We start from the raw sequence: 14,584 nt of genomic DNA, 5'->3' as shown, positions 1-14,584 counted from the left end.
GAAGCCCGAGATGCCTGACTTCGGTTCTCAAACCAGCACATTTCCCCTGGAGCATCCTTCTTGGCATACCTTGCTGTTAGCAAAGAGCACCCAATCAACACACTATATTCTCTCTCCAACTACTTCCCCTAGACCGGCTACAGCACCAGTGACCACTTTGCAAACTATAAGCGAAGATTTACCAAGTACAGACCCAAACAGCCCTCCCTGCCTCACAATCTGCCGCATGTGTGCCGCATGTGTGCCTTGGCACCTGACGGCTAAGTGGACACTGCGTACAATTTAGTTTTTTTTATGGCAGTCCCCCTTTCAGGGGGGCAGTTTAAGTTCAAAGTGGACTAAGGTTTCCATAGGAAGTTCTCCTTCCTTGTTTGGCTGTTCAAAAAACTAAGACATGGATGGCTAGTTTTGTGGGGACTGGAAAGAGCTAAGAGCGAGTTGTTTAGTGAACTTCAGGAGTTGACATAAAGAAATTTGGGAGAGAACCAGTGGGACAGCACGCAGTATAGAACCTTGCACCGGGGCACCCCGGTGGCTCAGTGGTTGAGCATCTGCCTTCAGCCCAGGTCTGGAAAAAAAAAAAAGAATCCTTGTACGGTTGGACTTTCCAACTACTCCCCTTAGAGTGACAGAAATATTGGGGTGCCTGGCTGGCTCAGTCAGTAGAGAACGTGACTCTTGATCTAGGGGTTGTAAATTCAAGCCCCACCCTGGGTGTAGAGATTATTTAAAAAATAAAATCTTTTTTTTTAAGACTATTTATTCATGAGAGACACACACAGAGGCAGAGACACAGGCAGAGGGAGAAGCAGGCTCCCTGTGGGGAGCCCCATGTGGGACTCCATCCCTGGACTCCAGGATCCGGCCCTGGGCTGAAGGCGGCGCTAAGCCACTGAGCCACCCGGGCTGCCCCAAATGACAGAAATCTTAATGGAAACGTTCATATTCAAGGCACAGAAATCAGGGGAACCCAGAGGACACTTTGAATGAAAGTGGGTTGCGATTTTTCATGTCTCCAAAACATTGTCATCCCTAAATTTTAGAATTTGCTAATAACCTGCCCCTTATTATTATATGGTCATGTCCTCAGTCATAGCTGCAAGGACAGGAAAACACTGGTTTCCCTCTCTTCTAGGTTCTGTGGCTGATCTGATAATTAAATTGACACAAGACAGATTAACAGGAAAAAATAATAAATTTAATATCTTACAGGAGCCCACAGAAATAAGAGATTCAAAGAAGTGCCCAAAGCAGGCATCTTTTTTATACCTTCTAGACAAACGACACATTTGTGGAGAATTGACAAGAACAAGGGGTTTGGACTTGCCAAACCAATTAGAAGAGAAGCCACAAGGGTTGTCCACACGGCCTCCTGGGCCCTGAATTTCCTCTCTGGTGATAAGGATGCCTCTCTTTCCCCTGGTTCAGGGAGGGTACCCTGCACCAAGAATTTATTTCCCACTCTTAGGGTCAGAGTGTCCTCTTTGCACTGGCTGCATCTTAAGTCACTTTCATTCAAAATAATCACTATGCTGTAGAGTCAGATTTGGGGGCAACCTGCCCTGTGCAGGCTCCTATTCCTGTGCGGAGAGCTTTGCCTGCAGGCTCTCCATCCCTCCCTGCCCGCCGGCCCTATTCAGCCCTTTGCCCAGTATTCAGACAAGATTTTCCTAATTACCTCCCTCCTGAAATTGTTTTGTACTTGTTTTCAATTGAATTGAAATTCACATAACAGAAAATGAACCATTTTATTATTTTTTAAAGGATTTTTTAAAAAAGATTTATTTATTCATGAGAGACACAGAGAGAGAGAGGCAGAGACACAGGCAGAGGAAGAAGCAGGCTCCCTGCGGGGAGCTCAATGTGGGACTCCATCCCAGGACCCTGGAACCGCGTCCAGAGCCAAAACCAGATGCTCAACCACTGAAACCCAGGGGTCCCCAGACACATTCCTATGTCTATAAAAATACCAAGGAAATTGGAGAAGACCTAAGATTTCTCCAGAACTTCTAAGCAGGCCCTGTTTGATATTTTGCTCATTGCTGAGATTTTTCATTCCTCTTCAGGTAAATCTTTTTTAAAACTTTATTTAGTGGATTTTCCCCGCTAGGCATCCCTTTTCTAAAGATTTTATTTATTTATTTGACAGAGAGAAAGAGAGCACAGTAGGGGGAGCAGGAGAGGGAAAAGCAGGCTCCCTGCAGAGCAAGGAAACTGATATGGGGCTCAATCTGAGGACCCCGAGATCCTGACCTGGATGCTCAACTGAGCCGCCCAGGCACCTGAAAACGAAGTATTTTATTTTATTTTATTTTTTTAAATTTTTTAATTTATTTATGATAGTCAGAGAGAGAGAGAGAGAGGCAGAGACACAGGCAGAGGGAGAAGCAGGCTCCATGCACCGGGAGCCGGACGTGGGATTCGATCCCGGGTCTCCAGGATCGCGCCCTGGGCCAAAGGCAGGCGCTAAACCGCAGCGCCACCCAGGGATCCCTGAAAACGAAGTATTTTAAAATGTACAACTCAGAAGCATTTTTTAGTACATTGACGATGTTGTGCCACTTGCCACCTCATTGTAGATGAAAACACTTTCATCACCTCCAAATGAAGCCCAGTGCCCATGAAGCGAGCACTCCGCATCGCTCCCTCCTCCTAGCCCCCAATCTACTTCCTGTCTCTAGGGATTTGCCTGTTCTGAATATGTCATATACATGGAATCACGCAGTATGTAGTCTTCGGCCGCTGGCTTCTTTCACTTAGCATAGTGTTTTCAAGGGCCCGGGTGGCCCATCCACTTTGTAGCATGAATCAGTGCTTCGTGCCTTTTATGGCTAAATTATATTCCATCGTATGGACATGCCACATTCTTCTTATCCATTTAGCTGTTGTTGGGTTGGTTTGTTTTGTTTTGTTTTTTGATTTTATTTATTTATTCACGAGAGACACACAGTGAGAGGCAGAGAGGCAGAGGGAGAAGCAGGCTCCCTCCCAGGGAGCCTGATGTGGGACTCGATCCTAGGCCCCGGGGATCACGCCCTGAGCAGAAGGCAGATGCTCAACCACTGAGCCACCCAGGTGCCTCCATCCATTCACCTGTTGGACATTCAGGCTGTTTCCACCTTCTGGCTGTTGTGAATAGAGCTGCTCTGAACCCCACATGGGATTTTTAATACCACAGATAACCCTGCTTCTGTACTGTATGCACAACTGTGCTTTCTACATCACAAGAGTAATTACTTTCCATTCTCCCCAGAAACCAGGTTTTCCTTTGGGGATCATATCACCCCACTGAGAATGTGAGCCCCACTTGGGAGGTGGCAATGGGAGACCTGCTATCTCTCATCTCACTGGTTGACCACTGGCGTCTTGAACATCTTGTAATGTGGCCACCTTACTGCCAGGAGCTGTGCCAGGAGATGTACATTACTGTCCTCTGTTAAGGGCTAAACTATGTATATTTTTAAAATATTGTATTTAGGGATCCCTGGGTGGCGCAGCGGTTTGGCGCCTGCCTTTGGCCCAGGGCGCGATCCTGGAGACCCGGGATCGAATCCCACGTCGGGCTCCCGGTGCATGGAGCCTGCTTCTCCCTCTGCCTGTGTCTCTGCCTCTCTCTCTCTCTCTCTCTGTGAGACTATCATAATAAATAAAAATTTATAAAAAAATAAAAAAAATAAAATATTGTATTTATTTGTTCATGAGAGACACAGAGAGAGGCAGAGACATAGGCAGAGGGAAAAGAGGCTCCCTGTAGGGAGACTGAGGCGGGACTTGATCCCAGAACCCTGAGATCACACCCTGAGCCAAAGGCAGATGCTCAACCACTGAGCCACCCAAGTGCCCCTAAACTGTATATTCTAAAGGCCTTTCTGGATACACATGACACACTCTTTGCCCTGATTTGCCTCTTATAAATATGGGATAAAACGCAGTGCAGGTGTGAGACTTTCTGGGTAATGGCTACATTTACATGAAACTATTCCCATAGGATTAGAGCATTTGAAAGCTAAAGGCCTCCTGAACAGTCCCCTAGTGCTAGACCATCGTTCCTGACATTTTACAAAGAGAAATAATGAGGCCCGTGGAGGTTAGGTGCCTGCATCTGCCAGGTGGCTCTGAGCAGGTACTCAAGCCTGGGTCTTTGGACTTGACTGCATTGGTGTTTCTCTTCGCCCCCAAATTGCTTTCTCTGAGGGTTTTTCCCACCCTACGGAGAGTCTTGCTAATGACATCAGCCCTTATTACTCAACATTCAAAACCTTACTTTTTCTCCATGGCTAACTGCACCGCAGCAACCTCGCAGCCAGCTGCAGACGGTCCCTGATCTCACACTCACATTTGCTTTGACAGAGGATGAGCAAGTGTTCTTTATCCCTCAGCATCTTGGCAACTTGTCCTCTTGAAGTTTGGGGAGATCTTATTCAAAATCTACACTTTTTAAAGGAAGTTACTTTTTCCCCCTCCCTCTATGGAGTTGTAACTGATCTCTGGAACTCTACTCATCCTGTGTAACTGTATCTTAAAATATGATGGCTTCTCCAGCAGGGGTCGGCAAACTTCTGGAAAGGGGACCCCAGTGAGCATTTTTGGCTTTTTGGACTTTTCACAGACTACTCAGGCCTGCTATTGTAGCAGGAAAGCAGCCGTAGGTGATATGTGAACGAGTGAGTGTGGCTGTGTACCAATAAAACTTTATTAAAAAAAACAGGCATGAGTTCGGTTAAGCCCACAGGCTGTTGTTTGCTGACCCTACTGCACAATTCACTTGACTGTTTTTCTTTAAACAGAAGTCTAAGCAGAAGCAACATCAAGGGCAGCCCGGGTGGCTCAGCGGTTTAAGCGCCACCTTCAGCCCGGGGCGTGATCCTGGAGTCCTGGGATCTAGTCCCACGTCAGGCTCCCTGCAGGGAGCCTGCTTCTCCCTCTGCCTGTGTCTCTGCCTCTCTCTCTGTGTGTCTCTCATGAATGAATAAATAAAATCTTAAAAAAAAAAAAAAAGAAGCAACATCCAACAACTGAAAGAGGGTAGGGGTGCCTGGCTGGCTCAGTCAGAAAAGCATGTGACTCTTGATCTCAGGGTGGAGAGGTCGAGCCCCACATTGGTTATAGAAATTGCTGAAAAATAAATAAACTTTAAAAAGAAAGCAAAAGAGGGTAATGGAAACCCATATACCCTGCCCCAAGATTCAACGTTTACTATATTTCATTTCCTTCTCTCTATCCTTTTTTCCCCCCTAAACCATTTGAAAGTGTCTCAGACAACTGGAGACTTCTCCCTGAATTCAACAGTATGTCTCTCCTAAGAATGAGAACACTTTGCTCCATGACCACAGTGCCATGCATACCTAAAAAAATTAACAGTAGTGTTGCAAGAAATGCATCCTCAGGGGCACCTGGGTGGCTCAATCGCTTAAGCATCCGATTCATTACAGCTCAGGTCATGATCTCAGGGTCGTGAGCTTGAGCTCTCTGTTGGGCTTGGTGCTGAGCATAGAGCCTGCTTAAGATTCTGTCCCCCTCAGCTTCTACACCTCCTCCCTCCCCCTCTCTAAAAAAAGGAAGAACAAGGAAGGAAGGAAAAGAAAGGCAGGAAGGAAGGAAGAGAAAGAAGAACGAAAGAACAGAAGAAAGGAAGAGAAAGACATCCTCAGTATTATGAGATTGGACGTTAAGGACTAGCCAGTGACACCACTTTGGTTTTCTGCAGAGCACCCTGGCCTGCAGCTTGACACAGTAGGTAGAACTTCTTAAAGAGAAACAGTTAAAAATCACTCACCAAGGGGACGCCTGGGTGGCTCAGTGGTTGAGCATCTGCCTTCAGCTCAGGGCGTGATCCCCAGGTATGGGGATCGAGTCCCACATCAGGATCCCCTATGGGGACCCTGCTTCTCCCTCTGCCTGTGTCTCTGCCTCTCTCTCTGTGTCTCCCATGAATAAATAAATAAAACCTAAAAAAAAAAAAAAGAACTGGAGATCCTACTGTGTGCTGGGGCTCAGCCGAGTCCCCTGGTCTTAGCAGATAGTAATCTGGAAACCTCCAGCTTTGCTCATGCACGCTTGGATCCAGCCTGGCCACTCTTCTGTGAATGCTTGGCATAGGTGGCTGGGCACAGGGCTGCCACTCTTCTTCTCAATGATTCCATTCATCTGCCTTTAGGGCCTGGACCTCATCACGTGGAAGACACAGCCGGGAGAGGATTAGACCAAACGGGACTCTCCTCTCAAACCCGGAATAAAGTGGTTCAGCGTGGGGGTGATATAGACTCACAGCGGCCCCAGGTGTGCTGTCCTGGCTGTTTAGACCACACCTGCCTCTGGGGAGCAGGGGCTCATTCCCCTACCCCAGCCTAGCTGGCATCTTTCATCCCACTGTGCAGTGAAGCAGACTTTCCCTCTGCTTGGGTGGGGAGGGAAGACCTCAATGGGATGGATATAAGGCATGAGCTCCTGAGGTCAGCATTCACACTCACCCCATCTGTGTCCACAGTAGCCGACACAGCTGGCAGGCAAACGCTTCGAGAACATTAACCCAAGTCCCTTTACCTTCTCCATGACAGAGCACTCTTTGTGCCAAAGCACAAACACCCCATATGATCAGGCTTCATTCTACACCAGGCCTGGGTGTCCTTGGAATGACCCCAGTTTCACACACAAGGAAACTAAGGCTCAGAGAGATTGAGGTACTTGGTCAAAATGGCACAGCTGCTGAGTAACAGGGCTCACATCCCAACCCAGCTCTGCTAACTCCAAAACCCAAGGTGCTCCTTACAGCCCCTGCAGAGTGAATGAGTCCCTCCCATCAAGTTCATATGGAGAGATGTGAACCCCAGTGTGATGGTGTTTGGAGGTGAGGCCTTTGGGAGGTGACTAGGTTACAAAGGGAGAACCCTCGAGAGGGGATTAGTGGCTGATAAAGGGGACCCCAGAGAGTTTCCTCATCCCTTCCACATGTGAAGACCCAGCGGGAAGACCTCATCTGTGAACCAAGAAGCAGCTCCCACAAGATACAGAACCTGCCGGCACCTTGACCTTGGGCTTCCAGCCTCCAGACCTGTTGAGAAGTAAGTGTTTGCTGGTAAGGCCCCTGCCAGTCTGTGGAATTTTGGTATAGCAGCCTGAACAGGTTATGATAACTCCCCTGGTAGAGTTTAACTCCTTATCCTCCTGGAAACAAATAGAATAAGGCAATGTTCTTTTAAAAAAAAAATTTATTTATTTATTCATGAAAGACACAGAGAGAGAGGCAGAGACACAGGCAGAGGGAGAAGCAGGCTCCATGCAGGGAGCCCATGCGGTTCTCAGTCCCAGGACTCCAGGATCACGCCGTGGGCGGAAGGCAGGCGCTAAACCGCTGAGCCACCTGGGGATCCTGGCAACGTTCTTGTATAAAAACGTCTATAGTTTTTCATGAAATTGTGACAACATTGCAGCGAGTACAGTCTAGCTGAGTTAAACTCCCAAGGGCAGGCTCATGCCAAACTGCGACTTATTTGCGTGCATGTCATCATTTTGCCTTTCCGGGATTAGAAGCTGCCATCCAAGGGTGTTCAGAAGACTACCTGTTGATTTCTTGGTTTCTCAAGATGGTGCTCCGTGCTGTATTTATTATGGGCCTGTTATTGATCAGTGGCTAAGATTTTCTCTATGTCTCTACCTTCCTTTCCTCTTAGTTATCCACGGAGATTGTTGGGGCACCATGTCGTTTGGTTTCACCCTCCTCATGGGGCAAGGGGTGGACATACTGCCACGGAACAGAAGGGCTGGTTCTGGGTCTCAGATGCACAGGCTTGTGATGTGTGGAGCTGCAATCTCAAGGTTAGCCAAGGAGGGGACGGGAGGGGAGGTCCTAGCAGCGTTGTGCACATGGTAATAGAGACAAACAGTTGGTTCTTTTTTTTTTTTTTTTTTTAAGATTTTATTTATTTATTCATGAGAAACAGAGAGAGAGAGACAGAGAGAGAGAGAGAGAGGCAGAGACACAGGCAGAGGGCAAAGCAGGCTCCACGCAGGGAGCCCGACGTGGGACTCAATCCCGGGTCTCCAGGATCACGCCCTGGGCCGAAGGTAGGGGCTAAACCGCTGAGCCACCCGGGCTGCCCCAAACAGATGGTTCTATGGTGGTGGGGGGGCAGGGGATCTGGGGCAAAGGCTCTGTAGTTTCCTCTGGTCCTGCTGGAGTCTGCTAGGCATCACCGTCCAGGCAAGGTACGTTCAGCATGAGTCACCCCCATCAGGCAACAGCCCAAAACAACCAGCATCACTAACCTTAAAATCTCACTAGGCTTCTGGCACTCTGCGGCCTGCCAAGAGAAGACTCCACTGAACAGGGAGCACCCAGAAAGCCAGAAAGGAGCGAGCTGCCACACAAGATGGCCCTGGTGTCCTGCCAGCTGGTCGCACATCCCAGGCTGTGCCGTCCCCTCCAGGGAACCCGTGTTCCCATTTGGGAAGGAGGGAGAGGGAGACTGGGGATTTTCCACTGTCCTTCCCTGGGTGACTCAGAAGAAAGCCAGATCTGTTCCCAGCTTGTTTCACTACTTCTGTCCTTTCTCTGGTGGAGCCGCCCAGAAAGCCTGGGAGAGCTTTGTCTGCCCCCACTCTACCTTCTGACCACAAGCTCTCCCCACGATCTGCTTCGCTCTGCCATCCTCAGGCTCCTCCAGCTGCCAGGGGCCCACCTGCTTGCCTGGATGTGCCGTCTCTCTGTCCTCATTTTACTTTAGATGAAGATGCTACTACCCCTTGGTGGCCTGGTGACACGTGGGGTTCAGGAGGCTCTGCTGTGAGGTTGTGGTTGTGCGCCACTGCCTCTGTGGAATCCACCACAGATCCACAAGAGCACAGCAGGTTGGGAAAAGTCACATGAGAGGCGAGGCCTCTGGAAATGCCAGACCTTTGGAAATGTCTTGCAGAATGGTTTGCAGACCAAAGTGGGACTCAGTCGGCTCCAGCAAGTGACCCAGGGACATAGGACACAGTTCCCCCCCTCCTGTTCCCTACGGACCAGGACTGGCTGTTTCTCACTCAGGCCTAGAACCATCCAAGTGTTAGAAACGACTTGCCGTGTCCCCATCGGGAGCTGTCACAGGTATGCAGAGGCCACTTGCTCACTGAGTAAATCCGAGGGGTCTCGGGGGAGGGGGGACATCTGTTGGCTATGTGGTCTCACACCCTGTGTGGGCAGAGAGCTATGTGGGGAATCGGACCCTCCTTCTCGGGAAGAATCTGCTGAGTTCTGAAATGAGTGGAGGACTCACACCCGTCTCTCACCCATGTGTCATCCAATGCCAGGTCTTGCTGACAGGACCACATGTCCTGGGTACATCCCCACTGCCACCATCCTGGTCCAGGTCTCTACCGTCCCCTCCCTTGCAAGTCCAACTACCTCCGACCTGGTCTTTTTGAAATGTGTATCTCCTCCCTTGCTTGATGGCTTCTCCATTGCCCTCAGGATAAAGTCCAAACTCCTGAGCTCAGGCAGCTTGCCTCCCTCCAGGACACAGATCCTGATTGACCATAAATTACAGGTTCCCTACCAGCCCCTGCCTCTGGGCCACTCAGAGGCTCTTCCCTCTGCCAGGCACACCCTACCCCCAAGATCACCACCCTCGCTGCAGCTTCAACCTCACGGTTTCATTTTCTCCTGCTGACTCCCCAGTACATTACCCCACACCCTCTGACCCCACTGAGCAGGGCATTTCTACATTCCCCTAGCATCCTAGGCTTAACCCTATGGGGCGCTTGCCACTCTGAATTTTCATTTCTTGTTTTCTGTAAAGGAAGGGCCAGATAGTAAATAATACAGGCTTTGTAGGCCTGACTGTCTCTGTCGCAACTACCCAGCTCTGCTGTTGTAGGATGAAAACAGCTAGACCACCTAAGCAAACGGGCCTGGCTGTGTTCCAGGAAAACTTCATTTACAAACACAGGCGTCGGCAATGCTTTGTGAACACCTGCAGTAATGACACACCTGGTCACCTGGGCCACTTCTAGTCCCTCCTGTTCCCAGGTTATCTCCATGTGCTTCACACAATGCTGGGGGGTGGGGTGGGGTGGGGTGGGGGGTACCAGACATGCAGGAGATACTTGGTGGTTGGTTAAAAGTACATCACCTGAAACCAAGGATCCAATAGAACCCCAAGGACAGCTCATATGTCCCCACCTGCTCAACAGCCTTTTCTCCTTCATTCTTACAAACAGAACCCAGACTTTGTTCTGGAGGCAACGTACCTAGCTTCCCTACTTAGATATGCACTAGCTACGAGCACTTAAAGCTAACTGTGGTTAACCCAGTTTGCCAGCAGTTGGTCTGGGAGAGGGTGTGTGACTCAGTCGGACACACACCAAGTCTGCACAGAGAGTTTGGTAAGATGTGGCTCCCTGATGAGAGGAGTGAAGCTTTTCTTTCTGCCTCCTCCCTTCCTAATTTGAATACCAGTTTCAGAGGACGTAATGCCCAGGGCTACTGCAGCCACACTGCAGCTATGAGGGGAGGGCCCGAAGAATGAGAGAAACACCAACCCAGAGCCCCAACTTTTCTGGGCTTCTGTATACCACCCCTGGAAATACTCATCTCTGGCTCCTTGATAAGAAAGGTAATATCTGGGGATCCCTGGGTGGCGCAGTGGTTTGGCGCCTGCCTTTGGCCCAGGGCGCGATCCTGGAGACCCGGGATCGAGTCCCACGTCAGGCTCTCAGTGCATGGAGCCTGCTTCTCCCTCTGCCTGTGTCTCTGCCTCTCTCTCTCTCTCTCTCTGTGACTATCATAAATAAATAAAAAAAAATAAAAAAAAATAAAAAAAGAAAGGTAATATCTGGGCAGCCCTGGTGGCACAGCGGTTTAGCGCCGCCTGCAGCCCAGGGCGTGATCCTGGAGACCCGGGATCGAGTCCCACGTCGGGCTCCCTGCATGGAGCCTGCTTCTCCCTCTGCCTGTGTCTCTGCCTCTCTCTCTGTCTCTATGAATAAATAAATAAAATCTTAAAAAAAAAAAAAAAAGGTAATATCTGTCTGTGATGTTTATTCCAAGCAAGTGTTCTGCACTTGCAGCCTTCACAGGTCCTGGGTAACAGAACCAATGCCCTGTCCTTACAATATAAATGCTCATTAGCACAAAGACAAGGCAGCTTAATACATTTCCTCCTACTCTGGCTACACAATCTTGCATCTTTCCCTGTTTCACTTTCCAACCAAATATACAGAATCTCTGAGAAGTTTTGTGGCGAAAACCTGGATACCAGGGAACCAGGGCCTGAGGAGCCCCAGCTGGGGAGAGCCATCTGTCTCCTCCCATCAGTCTTAGAGAAGCCCGACTCACGTAATCCTTCAGTGTTTAGATCCAAGAACTAGCTGAACCAAGTATGGCACGAGCCATGGGGGAGGTGACAATATTCTTACACAAGAACAGTCAGGGAAGAAAACTCAAGGGCTCTCTTCTGAGTGAACTAGAGCAGGCCTGGGAATCTACAGTGTCCCTCTCCTCTTTGGGGTGACAGCCACACCCCCAGGAGTCCGTCATCTGACAGCCCACAGTGGAAAAGTCACCAGGCCACCTTCAAAGGGACTCTTCCCACGAATGATGAGCTGGTTGTTACTATGCGCCTGCTGGTCCCCACGGTGGACATGGGGCTTGTGGCCTTGCATGCCCCATCCCCCTGGCTCCTTGCAGCCACTCGGTGCGGTGGGTCTGATGAGCCCCAGCGTGCAGACGAGCTGGTGCTCTCGACCAGACCACCCTCTCTGCTCTGCTGTCCGGTTCACTCCGCCTGCCGCAGAGAGTCCGTAATCCCACGTCTCTACGAGCCTCGAGGGGCACAGACAGGGCAGCCTCACTGCCTTTTGTCAGTAGGCACCTTCATTTCCCTCACCTTCATGGGGAAAGCAGACTCTGAGACCAGGCATTTTTGGCGTGACCACTGGGGTTGTACCTAAGTATTGTCCCCGTAGCCAGCCCTCGATTGTTTCTAGTAAATGGGGAAGTAAGCATTGTTGGCATCAGTATTTCTTGGGTACCTACTATGTGCACAGCACTATGCTAGGTGCAGAGGACAGGAAAGGCACCCAACATATGGGGTCACTTTGGAACATTGTAATGCAGTCGTCTCTACCACAGTCTGCAAGCCCACTGTGTGCCTGGCCCTGCACACACACCTCTCTGACCCTACCCTGTAACGTCAGCACTGTTACATTATTCTCGTCCTGGAGCCAGGGGAATCCATGGTCACAAGCGAAGATGACACTGACACCTGGCCTCTCTGCATATTGTGTGCATCTAGTGCACTTGGGTCTCAAAGTCTGGTCCCCCGAATAGGTGTCATTGGCATCACCTAGAAACCTGTTAGAAATGCAAGCAAGGTCTTGGGCACCAGACCACTGAATCAGGATCTCTGGGGCTGGAGCCCAAGATCTATATTTGAGCCAGTCCCCCCAAGAGGTTTGGATACACACGCAAATGTGGGAACCTCTAAACACTGAGATATTTTATGCATAAATGGTGTGAGGGCTATAAAGCACTCTTTGTCAGCGTGGTGTCTTGAAAGACCTTTGTGAAAGGTTATTCAGGGATCTCTTTGTTGTTTTTTTAACGAGTCAATATTCTATTTATTACAACTGCAAATTCAAAGCACAATTCTTCCTGAAGATTTTGTGTTGAATTTATGAATATCACTATTTTGCTTATAAAATTGACTATTTTACAATCACTTTTAAGGGTTTTTAAATTTTAATTAATTTCCCTTAAACGCTTTAAGTGCAGTAATGAATTTAGCATATTTCTTCTAAAGCACTTCATTTTTTTTTTTAAAGATTTTATTTATTTATTCATGAGAAACACAGAGAGAGAGGCAGAGACACAGGCAGAGGGAGAAGCAGGCTCCCTGTGGGAAGACCGATGCAGGACTTGATCCCGGGACCCTGGGATCATGCCCTGAGCTTAAGGCAGATGCTCAACCACTGAGCCACCCAGGTGCCCCCTGAAGCATTTTTCAAAACCTTCCAATTGCTTCATGAATTCTTATTTATCCTCTAAGTTGGATTTCTAAACATGGCAAATCTTGGTTCTCTGAAACATACTGTTTGCAAACTTAGTGAACGCCTCTTATAACTTTCAAATTAAAGCTCTGTCCAGTATAACGAGACTATACCTAATACTACTGAACCGTGCACTTCAAAAATGGTTAAGTTGGTCAATTTTGTGTTAATGTGTATTTTACCACATTTTGGAAAAAAGCTCTGGCCATAATGGATTACTCAATACATCTAAAATGGGAATCACAGAGCCTTTCTGTTTGAGGATGCCAAATTCTCTTAAATGTTTCAAGCTCTTAAAATACAAAATATACATAGAGGACATCTGGCTGGCTCGGTTGGTGGAACATGGGACTCTTAATCTCAGGGTCGTGAGTTCAAGCCACACGTTGGGCATGGAGCCCACTTAAAATATATATAGATTACATTCCAATATAGGATGAAAACAAGCACAAACAAAAAAATATGGCTTGGCTTGGCTTCATCCTCTCTGTACCAAATAGTAATCCTTCTGGGGAGTAAAGACCCAACCAAGAAAAGCACCGTTTCATCCCCAGCAAGTGCAGGAGCCCACAAAATTGCTCTTTGGCCAGGAAGAAGGAATTAGAATTAGTTTTTCCAGGGACCTCAGCTGAATCCTGATTGTAGTCACTATGTCAATGGAAGATTCCAGGTCCCCTTCCCTATCCACATGAGGTGGTGGTCTCAAAGCCTGGATTCCCCGGGTCCAGGGGCAGATCCCCTAATTCATCTGCATTTGAATCTCCAGCCCGCCTCCCCCCTCCCCCCCACCAGAGCTGCTGCATTGTGCTGTCTGTAGGGTTTCCCCCATCCTGAATTGTTCCCACCTGCCAGGGTCATGACTCCCTACTGAGGACTTTCCATGCCTCCTGCTGATTCTGCACCCCCCCCCCACCCCACCCCAGGCTCCTCCTGACTCTCACTCCTGTAGATTTCCAGAGAAGGAAGAGGGTGGCATGAAGCAAGGACAGCAGAGAAGGATTTTCTAGAAAGGAGAATTGACAACTGGTCTCTGGAGAAGGGGCCACCAGGAGAAGGAAAGCTTGTGAGGTGAGGGGAATCCATTCTCGTCTCATGGGTAAAATATCAGTGGGGCACACTGTTTCCTCGCCCCCGCCCTGTGAGCGGGCTTTGTCCCTATGAGTGCATCACATTTGAGCCCCCCTCTTTCATTCCATCATCCGGTGGAGGGGGAGCAGCTAGCAAGGCACTGGCAAGGCTACCAAGGGGGTGAGCCGCCCCGTGCTCATTGACCGGCCAGAGCAGTCTGTGCCCTGTGGGTCCCGTCCCTGTGCTCTCTGCCTGACTCCCTCGTGCAGCCGGCAAGGGACGCTGGCCTTGCTGTGAATTCCAAGTGCGGTGTTCCATCGCACGCTGAGGAGCGTGGGCAGCGCCTGGAGGGTCACCAGATGGTGTTTTGCCAGGCGAAGGGAGCTAGTACGTAGTGCCCTGGGGGGTGGGTGGTGAGGGGGGCCAGGAGGGGAAGCAGCCTCGCTCCGATTCTCCTGGGCCCCAGCTCCCGGGCGAGGACATCGGC

The sequence above is a fragment of the Canis lupus genome, chromosome 27, assembly GCF_048164855.1.
Source record: "Canis lupus baileyi chromosome 27, mCanLup2.hap1, whole genome shotgun sequence".
In the NCBI taxonomy this organism is placed as follows: Eukaryota; Metazoa; Chordata; class Mammalia; order Carnivora; family Canidae; genus Canis; species Canis lupus.
Note: the sequence above shows the minus strand (reverse complement) of the source record.